The sequence below is a fragment of the Scophthalmus maximus genome, chromosome 15, assembly GCF_022379125.1.
Source record: "Scophthalmus maximus strain ysfricsl-2021 chromosome 15, ASM2237912v1, whole genome shotgun sequence".
Classification (NCBI taxonomy): Eukaryota; Metazoa; Chordata; class Actinopteri; order Pleuronectiformes; family Scophthalmidae; genus Scophthalmus; species Scophthalmus maximus.
Window position 1 is genome coordinate 8608283 of NC_061529.1, and position 14396 is coordinate 8622678.

The following is a 14396-nucleotide window of genomic DNA, read 5'->3' on the forward strand; positions in this document are numbered from 1 at the left end:
AGCTGCTTCATCATGACGCCCTTTATTACACCTAACTGCGAATAAATATTAAGCCAGCTTTCTCAGCATGATTTCAACACCCTGCCAGACGAGGTCAGTTCACCCTCAACGCCTCCTTGCAAGGAGAAAAAGGTTTTGTTCACTGATTAGTGTTGACTTATTAAGCCGTAATTAGCATTCAGAAATTTCAATTTTTTTCTGAAATACAATACAATACAAGACTGAACTGAGTCTTGTGAAGTTTTTCTTTTAATAATCCACGCACTGTGTTGATAACGATGACCCGCTGTCTAAGGTAAAGATGACTACAAAGCATGTTCTCTCTGTAACGTGAGGATCCCTGGCTCGTGTCCCACTGCAAATGCAAGTTAAGCTGCTTTGAAGCAACTTCTCCTTCTAATGACTTTGTCCGCTGCTCATACAGCAGTGTGAGAGTGTGCGCCCGTGTATCCGAGAGGATGTGATTGATAACGAAAGAGGAGATGTGTGCGTGGGTGTGGTGTTTGCGTGTGTTTTATTATGTTAATGTAAGTCTAATGACAGAGAACGAGAAGAGTTTGGTTCTCACGTAATGACTTTTTTCCCCTTCATTACTCTCTGCTCCTTTTTAAGGTTTTAATATTTAGTTTTTCAAATTGTGCAAATATGGCAGACAGGTGAATTATTCTCAAAGTTTGACTCAAACGTACATTCTCCTCACTTGTGTTAACTATTAAATTACTTCCATTTTCATAAAGAATATGCAAACATTTTTGGATAAGATTATGGAAACTGTCTAAATGTCCAACCTATTGAACCAGGGACAGACTCAATGTACTGTAACCGATGCCACTGAGAAACGGCACTGGACATTGTCTATTTCACTGGTGATCCTCCCTGTGCAAAATTCTAAATGTGCAAAGTAAAATTAAACTTTTTTATTAGTTACATTGACCAAAACTAAATATTGATATTTGCATGGGGGGAAAAACGAATCTTATTCCAGTCTGACTAAAGAATAAGCGAGATAATTCACTCCCATACTGGTGAAAAGCCTTCTTCACCGCACCGCCGGTACATTGCTAATCCTCTTCACCTTGCTGGTGCAATAAGATCTCCACCGAGCATTTGTGAACTTAAGCACCCGTCTTGGCCCTGAGGTTGATCTCCAGCGTAACACGACTGAAAACATTTGCCATGCAAAAAAGATTTCTAATCTCCCACAGTCAAGCTGAACCTGACACTCTTGACACTTTCCTCTCTGGAGTTTTACATTTATATCAGGATTTGTCACGGCTTTCAGGCCTGCTCCCTGATTTTGATCACAGGATTTATTTCTCTGCATGAACAAATGTGGCACCCTGTGCGACAGGAAATCTATATAGGACACATCTGTTGGAGAAATCCTCTCGGATCTGTAATAGAGGGAGGACTCGGATTCGGGGAAGTCACGACATCGATACTCAGAGTGAACTCTGACCTGGTTACGTGGAAAAAGTGTTGCTTTGTTGTTTGATTTTCTTCAGGCACAGGAGGTTGGATGAGATCACCGTGGCCCAGGTGTCATTTACTTCTTCGACTACTTGAAATCGATTTTTTCTCAGTTTGAGCATGTCACAGAGGAACTGCCAGTGTGACCCACTGGGTGATCTGTCAGGGTATTTCCTCCCCTCATTTCAATCCCAGATGCTCTCGTATAAACACTTTATCTCCGCTGTGCTCAGTAGATTCCAGGAGGTGTTTGATGATCTGTATTTTACCTTCATGCCGGGGCATCTCTCAACGTGCTCCGGCCTGGGGCAGTGATTTCCTACATACAATGCTTTTTGACAACCCCCAGTCAGAGTGCATTTATTTGTGTGAATTCCAAGCAAAGGAAAGCAAAAGTAACTGTGATGTTGAAAGCAACATGGGGAGTGTTTTTTCTCCAGTCAAGAAAAGCAAACACACAACCTGGTCTATTGAGGAAAAAGCCTCTGAGCCGGTTTACGCTCTCTCTCTTTTATTATAGAGAAACTATCTCTCCCAAAACAGATGAAGGGCTGTGTCGGTGATTAAATAGTCTGTATTCTGTTGATATCATTCTGGGGAGAGAGGGGGGAAAAAAGCCTGCCAGTGTGTGCCCTACTTAAAAAACGGTGCTTTCAAATGTGACAGCATAACGTGTGCTTCTACCACAGGTTGAATTGCCTTCGACATGACAGCAGAGGCAGCCTGACGTTGCCAGCCATGACTCGGTCTCGTTGATTTCGGTGTGGCTTGTGTGGTGGTTGGATTAATCGCCTGCGCAGCTTTTTCTGTGAAACCATCAAAACAGTGTCAGCTCAGCGCAGATAGAGATGGAACGCCTGCCCGGACAATCCCCTCGCTCGAATCATCCCCCTGCGACGCACCACGAGCTCCGGCACATTGTTCGCCAGGCATCTCTCACATTCTAAAGCGGGGCCGGTTTTCGAAGGCTGTGCCGGCTAGCTCCGAGATCCAGGTGACACAATAGCTTAAAGGAGGCTCCTGGCCATGTGTGAATTTAAGCAGCAACAAACAAACCACATTGCCTTTTCTTGGTTCATTGCCTAATCCATTATATTTAAAGAAAAAGTGGAGTCAAGCTGTTGTCAGTGCTCTTTTTTCCCCTCCTCCAACAGGATTGTTCCAGTGTTTTTCCAGTCGCCGGGCACTCCTAATGGAGTGGGAAATTACTCTGACACATATACGACCTATAAGATCCAAACCAAAAGAGGATGGAATAAAAATGAATTTGTCTGGAGCGATTCTGTTTCTGTGTCTTTGTCCGGCGGCTTTGGGCCCCGTCCGATTGTCTACATCTTTCAGATTGATTTGCAGCGAGACAGCGAAATTCTGTCTCGCAGGATGTAACACAGAAGACTCTTTAAGGTTCAGTTTCTTTCCCCATCTTCTTCTTCAGGGCCCCGTTGTAATCTCACACAGCTGTCAGATGCAGGAGAATATAGATTTTCAAAAATCCCCCCCCCCCGCTGCTGAGTGAACGGTTTCCACTTGTGCTAAACACTTCTTTTTTCAAAATCCGGGATGCTGAAAGAGTCTTTCAAAATTGATGTATATTGTATTTAATGAGTGTGGCTGATGTGCACCGACGCTTGAGCTGTGTTGCATAGAACTGAATATTTTACCATGCATCTCGATCCCTCGACACCAAGACAACACGTCCCAATGCAATTCGTTTTTAAGACATGTTTATTTAATGTTTTGTAACAAAACTGCAAGCTGAAAAACTTTAAACCTTCCATTTGTCAACCACGAGTGATTATTCAATGAGTTTAAATAGGTTTAGCATACACATACATAAAACATAAGAAGAGTTCAGATAATATAGCTTCAGGAAACATGAGCAAACAATAGGGTTAACAGGAATAATCAACTTTTACATGTGAATACATTCATAGGACTTGTCCGTGTGCTTACTAGGCTTTCATTTTCCTTTTTCCTTCAAGACAAGTACGAGCACCACACCAAAACAAAACAAGGGCTGACTTCATATTGACTAAGCCATGTGAAAAAACCCAGTCTTTTTATGAATATAGCGGAATGGATCGGGACACGTGTTCTCCTGCAAACCCCTCTCACTCTCCTGGTCACGTGACAGGCGGCCTCACAAAGACACTCGCACTGGTTTGTGTTTTCTGTCCTTTCACTTCACGACTGGTGAGGTTGAGACACTTGGATCTCAGGCACTTTCTGAAATCATGAGGTTGTGGACTGACAAACACAAACGTCATATTCTATAAACATAATGTAGTCTGTTGTCTATAGCATTACATTCTCTGCATACTGCACATCCTTATTTAAAGTCTTTTCTCATCTTTCACTTGGCTTCTTTCTTAAACAGATTAGTTCAACTTTTCAAATAAAATTGCTTATTCACTTCATACCTTTAATTCAATCTTTTCCCAAAATGTTGAACTTTGATGCAAATGACAACTAACTGAGAGCAGGTACAGGTAAATCATTTTGCACAACTCCTTCACGTGAAGTTATTAAAAACAGGAAGTGCAGCTCAGTTCAAACTGTCACAAGACCTTGTGTAATTTGTAAAAGGGGAATTAGTGTATATGAGTCCAGATATTAGTCCACAAATGAATGCAGAAATAGTTTTCGACAATTTTTTTGAGTTATCGTCGAATACAAAAATGTTGCCCTATTTCCAGTCCTGGGCCATTGGAAAAAATTAGGATGGTCAAACCTACTTCGGCTCCCAGATGAATGGGGTGTAAGAAATCGAGGACAAATGACACAGTGTCAGTCCAGTCAATCACAGATATAGTACCAAGACATGATACCAAAAGTTACCCTAAAAATTCAACTGACTATGTCTTTTTCACGACATTCACATTATTGTCCAGTGTTGTCTTTGACCATCTGACACCACAGAAAAGAACAACAAATGAGTTGGCCCAGGTCTGGAAATAACTCATTTAAATCGGTTTAATCCACTCAATTTAAAAACTCAATGGGTTTGCATGTTGAGTAAGACGAGAGCAGGGTGGACGCTTATAAAATTACCAACGACTTTTCATCAATAAAAACAATAGGGCATTGGTATTGAATTACATGTATATACAATAAGTGATATCTTTTGACAAAGTAGTAATAACCTGATCATTTTATACATTGTGGAAATAGCCATTTCCTCATGTCTTAAGGCAAACCGTTATTGTGCACAAGTCTAAGAATAAGTGATGCACAAGCTGAGATCAATGGCTGAAAAATGCAAACGACCTTAAGCTCTCAAGTTCGGTAAACCCTACAGTATGTACCGGTTCAGGATGCTAAACTTATGTCCCATGTAAGTGTGTGTGTGTGTGTGTGTTTGTGTTTGTGTGTGTGTTGATATAGTCATGCATATGCTTTAAATAACTGTAGCTAACTGAAGCAATGAGTAATATGTTTTTCTGTTTCTCAGATCTCTCAGATGCTGAACTTTGACAAAATGTTTAAAATCCTTTCCTCACACGTGGATGCATCTTATTTCAGTGCTGATGACCCTTGAAGGCTAACGTGATGCATTCAAAAATGAATAATAGACTATAATCAAGCCATTTTGTACAAAATCTACTCGATTCAAGCACAAAGTCAAGTGCATCCATTTGTGCATTTTAGCACTTTCAACTGACGTAATGCCCGCACTACATTACACATCTGACAAATGTGTGAATTTAACTCCCTTTCTTCAAATAGATTGAAAAAAAAGTCAGATCTTCCAGGAAATTAAAAAAACAAACAATAAATCAAGCTGACTAATGCTTATATGATAACTTTTATATTTAAATGGTATGTAACTGGATGTAAGCCGCAGTTTTCTGAGAGAATCTTTGAGAAGAAATAAAAAAACAACAGTTGGAAAACCTGTGTTTACGTTCTCCATACATCTTCATCTTTAATCCCAATCAGCAATGGATCTCCATGTTTCATTTGATAAGTACCTCTGAAAAATAGTATCTACAAGTATTCACTCCTCACCTCTCTGCAGTCTTTTATGTCGAGGTAAAAGCTGCATCGTTCGTTCATCATCTCGCATTGGCTTCATGCATTTATGTACAAGTCAAAGGTGTCAGATATTCTGGATAATTCTACCTGTAAAAGGAAGAGGAACGGGCCAGTGTCCCATTGTCTAAGTTGTCCAAAGTGATGCAGGGCTGATTCCAGATGGTGATCACACAGTCTTAGATCCAGTTCACCACTTGGGAAGAAAGGCCTCATCCTTCCACCGCCCTTCTTCAATCCCACATCAGTCAACATGCCGATGCTGCGGCAACAACGCAGATGAGCTCGGATCTACCTGCCGATGAAGCACAGTGGGAGATCGAAAACCTACAAGGTGGTGTAGATGTAGACAAAGATGATGACTACCAAGTTGAGGATGGTCCCAATGATGCCCAACATGGCCAGGATGCTCTCCTCCTTACTTTCCTTGTCTTGGATTCCCTTTTCCTCATCACTGTAGACAGTGTTTACCATTTTCCCTGGAAAAAGTCTGCAGTTTTCGTCTCAGACTAATCTGGAGTGAGCAGATAAGAGGGAGAAGAAGAACAAAATGCGTTAGTTGCTGCAACGGGTTAATTGTTTTGTCTTTGAGGGTGGATTTGGCACAGTGTATGGTGTCCCGCGATAATGTCTGTAAAACAACCAGCCATGTTGCCTGTGAAATGGTTGGATCTTTCATCACCAAACTGTGTTTTAAGAAAATACAGTGAATGGTGAATGGATTACATCAGGCGTAAAGGAAGCTGCCGATCAATGACAGTTTCATTGAGACAAATTCCTTATCAGCACTGACACAAACTCCGGTTTGACTTTTTTTCATCCATAAATGGAAGAAAGTGTGTGGAAAACAGTTCTGGTCCAATTAACAGATTTAAGAGTCAGAGGGCTTGAATAAAGGAAATAGCAGCAGGGATTTGTTAAGCCCGTTCCTCTTTAATTTAAAGGAAGCTTTTACTGTGTTTGTGTGTGAAAGAAAAAAAGTGGTTGCCTCATGGACAGAAGATCGACGGGAGTTTGTACCATAACCACTACAATCACAACTGTAAATAGTTGTGTTTGTACTGCTGCTTTCTGCATGTTGCACTGTTAATAATAATAATAATATATTATTAAATAATTATATTTTCATTGCTAAAAGCAATCTCAAAGTGCTACAGAGTAAAAACAAGATAAAAAGAAATATAAAAAGAAAAGACATTGGTAGAAGTAAGTAAGTAAAAAATTTAGGCGAGTGCTTGTTTAAAAAGAAAGGTTTTTAGGCCCTCTTAAAAAGAGCCCTATAGTGTATGCCTTTTCTATAAAAAGATTATAATTTCTATGAGAAGATTTTCCATTAAATATAAATGACTTTTCACTGTCCCCTCAATAAAATATAGTCAAAGCATTTCAGTTGCGTTTGTGGTGTTTGACAACTTAAATTGTTTTATTAGTCTGAAATGCAGAACCAAAATACAGTATGATTCCAGTTACTTTGCATATTTAGTACATTCATACATGGAAATACATATCAGTTTTTAATGCATGTAAACAGGCCTTTCAAGTATTATTTTTTATTCTTATTTTTCACAACAAACGGGAGGCTTACCTATGAAAAGCTCTTGGGTGGCCAAACAAATCAGACAGGTATTACAATACCCATAATATTTTTTGCTCTAACAATCAGGAACACGTATGGATTTGGGTTCATTTAATGTGAAGCATTGTCCAATTCCTGTGGCTCACAAGTTTAACACTCTTATGGACATTACCAGTCCATGCTTCGTTTATTTTTCAGGTTCACAGACTCCAGCTCTCCTCCTGAGTGAGATGCTGGACATCAGTGGGATGGGGAAAAAACTGACAGTCGTGCACTTAGCTCTATTCAGCTGTTTTATTTCTTCAGCTGTGTGGCTGCTGTGATCTGACAAAAGTTCTGTGTGTGTGTGTGTGTGTGTGTGTGTGTGTGTGTGTGTGTGTGTGTGTGTGTGTGTGTGTGTGAGTGTGTGCGTGCGTTCGTGCATGCATGTGCTCATTTGTGTAAGTAGGGGTGGGGTATTAGAAACTAGCTGTATTATGTTTTTAAGCCTGCAGGCGCAACGCTTTGTGCAAGTTGGCATCCAAACACCTCCCAGAAGAGAAAAATGTTCCTTTTGCGGGTCAATGGGTTTTATACACCGACTAGCAACAGTAAAGCTTGTGAGCTAATGCAGTGTAAAAACAAACCTTCTAACAGGAAACAGTTTCTTTTTGTAAAAAGCTTAGTTGGATTTTTTTTTCGACCTCCAGCAAGAGAAGTTACCTGGAGTACAACCCGGGTACACAATGTGCTTTTTATTGGCTGATGTGCTTTTGGCTAACTTAGTAAAAAATAAACCTGAACTATCTTTCAATACTGTCGTGAAGTGACACTTCATGGACTAAGAGCATCCTGCTGAAATGACATGTCATAATGTGTTTACCACTTATTTGCCAAGACTTTTTTTGATCTCTTTCTGTTTACTTTTTGCTCACCGAGCTGAAGATGCATCATCATCATTATCATCATGCCGAAAATGTGATATTGTCCATTCACATGATCACAAGTACAAAAACAGGCCTACCTGAACATTTTTTTTTTCTCTTGATGAAGATGAATCTGACCTCACAGAGTTGTTTACAGCAATTAACCTTTGCAAAGTCCAAATTATTAAGGACAGTTTGCAGGCGTCCTTTTGATTTAGTTGAAATCCATGTAACCTTTTGGATCAGCTCAGCCAAAATGCAAGACTTTTCCCTCTTTTCTTTGACTTACTGACCGTGTACTCTGAGGAAAACAGAAAATCATCACATGCCAAGAATCGGCTACAGTTCATCAAAGAAAAGAAAAAAATGAAACTGACTGAGTTGATCAAAAGATTAAGTCAGTTAATACATTTAAATCAATGTCAGATTGAATGAGCCAACATTGAAGTTTTATAAGAAACATCATAGAGCATTGGATGACCTTTGAGTTGATATAAAAGGCCTTTCATACTGTAAGTCAAAGGCCTTTTGTGTTTATTGTCACTTGAATAATAGCAATGTCCAATCATCGACATGCATTGTGCTCTTGACGTACATAAAAACCCCATCAGACTTTGTTTCTGTGTGTGCGCGTCCTCTTCCTCTGATCTGTAACAATGGGCTTTGATTGCCTCTCCTGGGGTTCACTACAAACAGGGCTCTCCTCAACCTGAATGCCGCTGCTTGTGTGGCGCGCTGGATGTGCCCTCATGCATGAAGACGCCTGCTTGCTGCTGATATAAACAAGCCCTCAGCAAAAAAGAAAAAGAAAAGAAGAAGAAAAAAACAAGGGGGAAAACTGTGCCTAAGGAATGCTCAGGAGGGAGAAGGCAGGGATGATGGTGGCGGTGGCGATTGGGGGATTCCAGGCTTTGCCAAAAGCAGCTGTACGAAACAGAAAAAACCTCGTGGACGCCTTCCAGCGCCTCCGCATCCAACGTCTCCAGGCTGCACAGTGTTCAACAGACAGAGTTCAGGTTCAAGTGGGCATCCCGTGATGTACCATCGTCATTTAACACCCACAATGACTTCCTCAGTCTGTGTAACACTCAGGCTACACAGTGTGTGATAGACTTGATATGATCAGAGCTGTCACAACCCAGGATAGGACAGAAAGGAAAGTCATGACTGGTGACATACTATGGCTTTATCACATCCCATGAAGAGATTATTAATCCAGCGGAGATACAGTACACAGTTTCCTCCCCACCTCGTATTGATTAGCCATTGGATTTATTCTGAGGTAAGGAGGATTTAGTTATCTCTGTATTGATTCCCGTTGTCACTCAAGAGCACAGAAACACACTTGTGTCTTAAGTTTTCCCTCAGTGATTAATCAGGTGCCGTCGCTGTCGGGGGTGGGGGGGGGGGGGGGGGGCTCAGGATTCTAATATGACACGCGTAGCATCTGTGGAACAACAATTTCTCACTCTGCTCAGAAAAAGAACAACATCTCCTTGGGAGGTTTTTTCTCTGCCTCCCAAGGTGAGCTCACACCTGGCTCTTCGCTCGTACAGCAGCAGCCAGGAGCGTATGAGTAAAAAAAACAAAAAAAACAACAACAAAAAAAAAACGCAGCAGACAGACAGAGAAAGAGAACGGGCACGGAGAGGGGCGATGCCCTACCTGGGACAACAAATCTGGAGACCCCCGCTACACTTAACAGAAGCGAACATCCTCAGATCAGACCAGTGGAGAGTAAAAGCTTTTGCCACTTGAATAATCCCGAGCATGTCAAACTACTCCAGATGCTAACAGAGTGTGACAGGCACTGTCGCTTTTGGCATTGTTTTTAAAATGGAATTAAAGCAAACAGATCCCTAACCCCTTCACACACACACACACACACACACGCACGCACACACACAAACACATGCACACGCACACACACAGACACACACACACACACACACATTCAGAGCATCACACAGAACCAGACTGTGTAAAATGCAGAAGTGTAAAATGCAAAAGAGGAGGACAAAGAAGAGGAGAAAGAGGAGGAGAAAGAGGAGGAGAAAGAGGAGGAGAAAGAGGAGGAGAAAGAGGAGGAGAAAGAAGAGGAGAAAGAGGAGGAGAAAGAGGAGGAGAAAGAAGAGGAGAAAGAGGAGGAGAAAGAGGAGGAGAAAGAAGAGGAGAAAGAGGAGGAGAAAGAAGAGGAGAAAGAGGAGGAGAAAGAGGAGGAGAAAGAGTGGTAGAGGGACTGATATTTCACACTTTTTTAGTGAAATCTGAAGAAAAGCTACTAATAGTGAGCATGACCCATTTTCACGTGTACTCATCGTTGTGTGATGGAGAGGGAGGTGTCAGCTGTATTTTGGATTGAAGAAGAACCGCATTTGCAGAATACATTCTTTTAATTATTGATCATGAACAAAAACCTGCTAAAGACCCCACCAAAAAGTTCCGACTCACAGGAAGCCACAGACATGGATTTAAAAAAAAGAAGTTTGTTTTATTTTAATTTGAACTTCTTTTATAACTTGTCTTAATCTAAACTCACTCCTGAGAATTACACGGTTGGAGTGCAGAACATTATCAGGTATCAAGCTACTGTACATGTTTCATGTTGAAAAAGCCGAGGAGATGCTGTAATGTATGCTTGTTAGAAACGTGCATGAAGAGCAAGTCGCAGGGGAGCACGTGGACATGCCATCTGGACAAATAACCACCACACTTAGTATTACATTATATGTCAGAGTAAAGTAGTAAAGGTGCCTCAATGAATGATTCATGCAAAGACAACTGAGCCTTGAAGTATCCCACATTTATAAAGAATATATCCCGGTGCATCAGAAATTCATAGCTACACCTGTCATGACATTTTTTTAAACGGTAAAAGATTCATTAAGCATTTGTTGACCGATGTTCTGCACATGATGACGAGTTTGATAAAAAAAAAACGTGGACACGACTGGGGACCTACCTTGCAAAGCATCAGGAGTAGCATAGCATTGGACATGCTGGAGGGGGACGCCTCTCTGTAGTGCACAGACATCCCTGGCAACTAAGGTGAAAGTCGACCCCTGTCATCCTTCGGGCTGTGGAGGAGCTGGGGATCCAGTGAGGGCTGACTCGTCTGCCAGGCGCTCCAAATTTCTCGTTGGATGTCGTACCCTGCAGCGCTCCAGTGTCTCCTCCCTGGATCTCATCTCACTAGTGGCCAAGTTCTAACTGCCATCGCCATCTCCCCCCCCTCAGCCTTGTGAGAGCTGAAACTGTGCTGCCCGCCTCCTCTCGGCGCTTGCTCCTCTTTCTCTCTGTCTGTTTTGTTTCTCCTCCCCACCTCTCCTCTCCTCCTCTGTGTGGAAGGATGGTGTCAAGTTGAAGAATGGAGTCGGTTGATGGGCAGACGGGGGTGGGAGAGTAAAGAAGCACTTTCATGTGAATATTTGCGTCGTCCGTTGTCTTACGAAAAGCTTTCATAAAGGGAGACTTCAGTCTAATCTCTCGCTGCCAACCTTTCAACCGTTATTAAAGGCTGACCTCCACAATCAAACTTTTATGTGTTTGATGTTGATGTCTTGGCATTCAATGTTTTCTGATAGAATTAAAAAAAATAATACAAAATTTCAAAAAGGGAAAAAAGACACCTCTGCTGAGGTGTGGGCAGCCCCTGCCCGCTCTGCATGGTGTGTAACCTACCATACCTTTTCTTGCGCTGAGCGTGTCCCTAACTACCTGAGCAGAGCGTGAATGCTGGACGGCTCAGAGAGAGAGAGAGAGAGAGAGAGAGAGAGAGAGAGAGAGAGAGAGAGAAGGGGGGGGGGGGCTGTAAAGGAACCCGTCGCCTCACACTGGCGCTGTGGTGGTTGCTTTCGCTTCACTGGCAAGAGGTATCCCCTGCTCCCTCTCTTTCGCGCATATTAATGCAGCCACCGTTGCCTGGCAACCGACTCGGGGGAGTCACACAGAGCCTGACGACAAGAGGAATTTGTGACAGAGGCCAGGGTGAGGGGTGAGGGTCTCCTCCAGTATGTTTTTTTGGCTGTGTGTGTGTGTGTGTGTGTGTTTCTGTTAAAGGGTTTATGCCAGGTGGCAACCCACCGTGACGTCACCCATTGGTTTGTGAACTGACATGTTGAAGATGTTGTTTTTTAAACCAGAGGTAGGAGCAGGGGGCGGGCCTGAATGAGGGCTCATCGACTGCGCCTCCACCTACACCTGCAGCCATGCACGGATTGGACGAGACCAGCTGTCAATCCCACTGTATCGACGCCCCATTGGTTACCGTGCTTTTTTCACCTATTTTATTCTACATGAGAGAACGAGTTTCACCTTTGACATTCCTTTCACAAATTTACACTGCATTTCCTCATCATGTCCGACTTCCTCATCTCTGCCTCGGACTTGCGACATATCAGTGTCAGCAACCGGAAGACACATAATTGATACACCGATCGCTCATGAAAAATCTGCGGGACATTTCTTGTGCAATCCGACACCAGGACAACAAACCCGTCTGGAATCAACTGCCCCGTCCAGTCCCCTCCCTCCAATCCCATTTTCTCACTTCACCTTAGCCAAAGGGAAGGACATGAGCTCTCAGTGATCTAACTGGGAGCTGAGACACTTATCTATCTGTCTTTTAGGAGAAGTGACTCACCCAGGCCAGGCCACACGTTTCTCACACGTTTCAGTTGAAATATACAATATTTATACTCATTCATCAATTCACAATCATGCTGTTGGCGCTCTGATAGGGATATATCTTTCCAGTCAGCAGAACAGAACAGTGATGATCTTTGTTTCAAAATTTTCCAATTGTCCCCTGCCACATTTCTTTCACCGTTTCTTCAAGAAAAGAAAACAGCAATAATAAATATTGATTTTCTTTTTAGAGTGTACATTGCAGCATTTCTGGTGGAAATGGAACAGAGGTTGTTATATTAAATAAGAGTTTTGAAACAGATTTTCCTTTGAACAATATCTCATTATGTGGATGGGTTTGGCTAATGGAAATGTTTAGACAGTGAAACAGCTGCCAACAAATTAGTTGAGGCTTGATGTTGCTTTGCGCATGAACTGACCCAGAATGGACAGCAATAAAAATGGAAATGTAAAGGAAACATTCCCACCAAACTGAAACCACTGATGTGCATAATTTTATTGCAGGCTTCCATCTCTCTCTGCCAAAAGATTAACTAACTTAGTCTGCTGCTGCCTGCACGGGCATTTATAACAATTAATGAGGTGTCTACTGAAATTGTTCTTGTCAAAATCATAGTGTTTCTGCAACTGCAAGGTGATTATCCTTTGTCAAACATCAGTTTTCATTCAAACGTCTCAGCACACTTTAATATTCATTAAATCCTTTTCAGGCAACGTGAGCTGTTATAAGTCGTATTGTTAAAGCTGCACCAATCAATACTTTTGTGTTTGCAATGGATCAAATGACTGTGTAATGTGAACAGGTTCACTTGTAGTGACGAGCCCACAGAGAATTATCATTGTGGAGCTGTTTTCCATACCTCTATGATGCATTTTAACGTCTTTTAGCTCAGTGTTTTGGTTCAACAGGCCACAACTGTACTGTTATTTTTGTCTCTTTTAATATTTTTTTTACCGGACAAGAGAAGAATGAAACTGTTTTTAGGGGTTAAGGGGTTGTTCAATCAGAAGGGGAAAAAAACTGAGATTTGTGGATTTATTAGCTGGATAAACATGAACTGTCTTCAGTTTTCTAGCAGAAACACACCTAGAAGTGAAATTGACAGGGGCTATTACAGAAATATCTTTCATGTAAAGTAAGATGAAAAAAGATTTTTCTGAGAGGATGTCAGATTTCAAACTATGAAATCCTTGAGTTTACTTTAATTAATTTCACAGGGTAAGCTACTCTCGCTTGCATTTCGTGAGGTCGATCTGAGGACACAATATTCTTGTTGCAAACCGGCGTGAGAGAATATCTCAACCACATAAACTCCATTAGTATTAACGTTTTAGATTCAAGGGTAAAACCAATGGAATCTAAGCGTCTTAACAGCCCAAATTTGTGGAGACGTAATCAACAATTAAAGCCTCTGGTTTTCTTCTTCTCATCTGCTCTTTTTCGTGAGTTTATGTTTGCTCATTCATCCCGTGCTTTCTAATCTGTCCTTCAGAGAACGCAGCTCTGTTCTGCCACATCATTAATTATTGAGAGGCCAGAAAGTTGCGCCATACACAAACAAACTTTACCACAATCCCTGCACTCTACAGACTGCAAGACAGCCGGCACCAAGGGCCTGCATTTGAGTCGATTTCAGAAGTATGAAAAGGTTTAATCCAGTAAACCTTTTGTGTTGGTGTCAAGAAACCTTGAGAAATCATCAAACACTGGCAGGTCTGAGAAAACCACTAAAGTGTTGGCTTGTCTTGAAAGAAAGCTGTCGAGA

The 14396-nt window shown here is 41.8% G+C and overlaps 1 long non-coding RNA gene across 1 annotated transcript; it reads right to left on the reverse strand.

Moving 5' to 3' along the window:
• Positions 1-3177: 3177 nt before the first annotated feature.
• Positions 3178-11702, reverse strand: LOC118286667. Its single transcript, XR_004785428.2, has 2 exons — positions 10946-11702; positions 3178-6016 (listed from the first exon to the last, which is right to left on the reverse strand). It is a non-coding gene; the product is annotated as an uncharacterized LOC118286667 (long non-coding RNA).
• Between the last annotated feature and the right edge of the window lie 2694 nt (positions 11703-14396).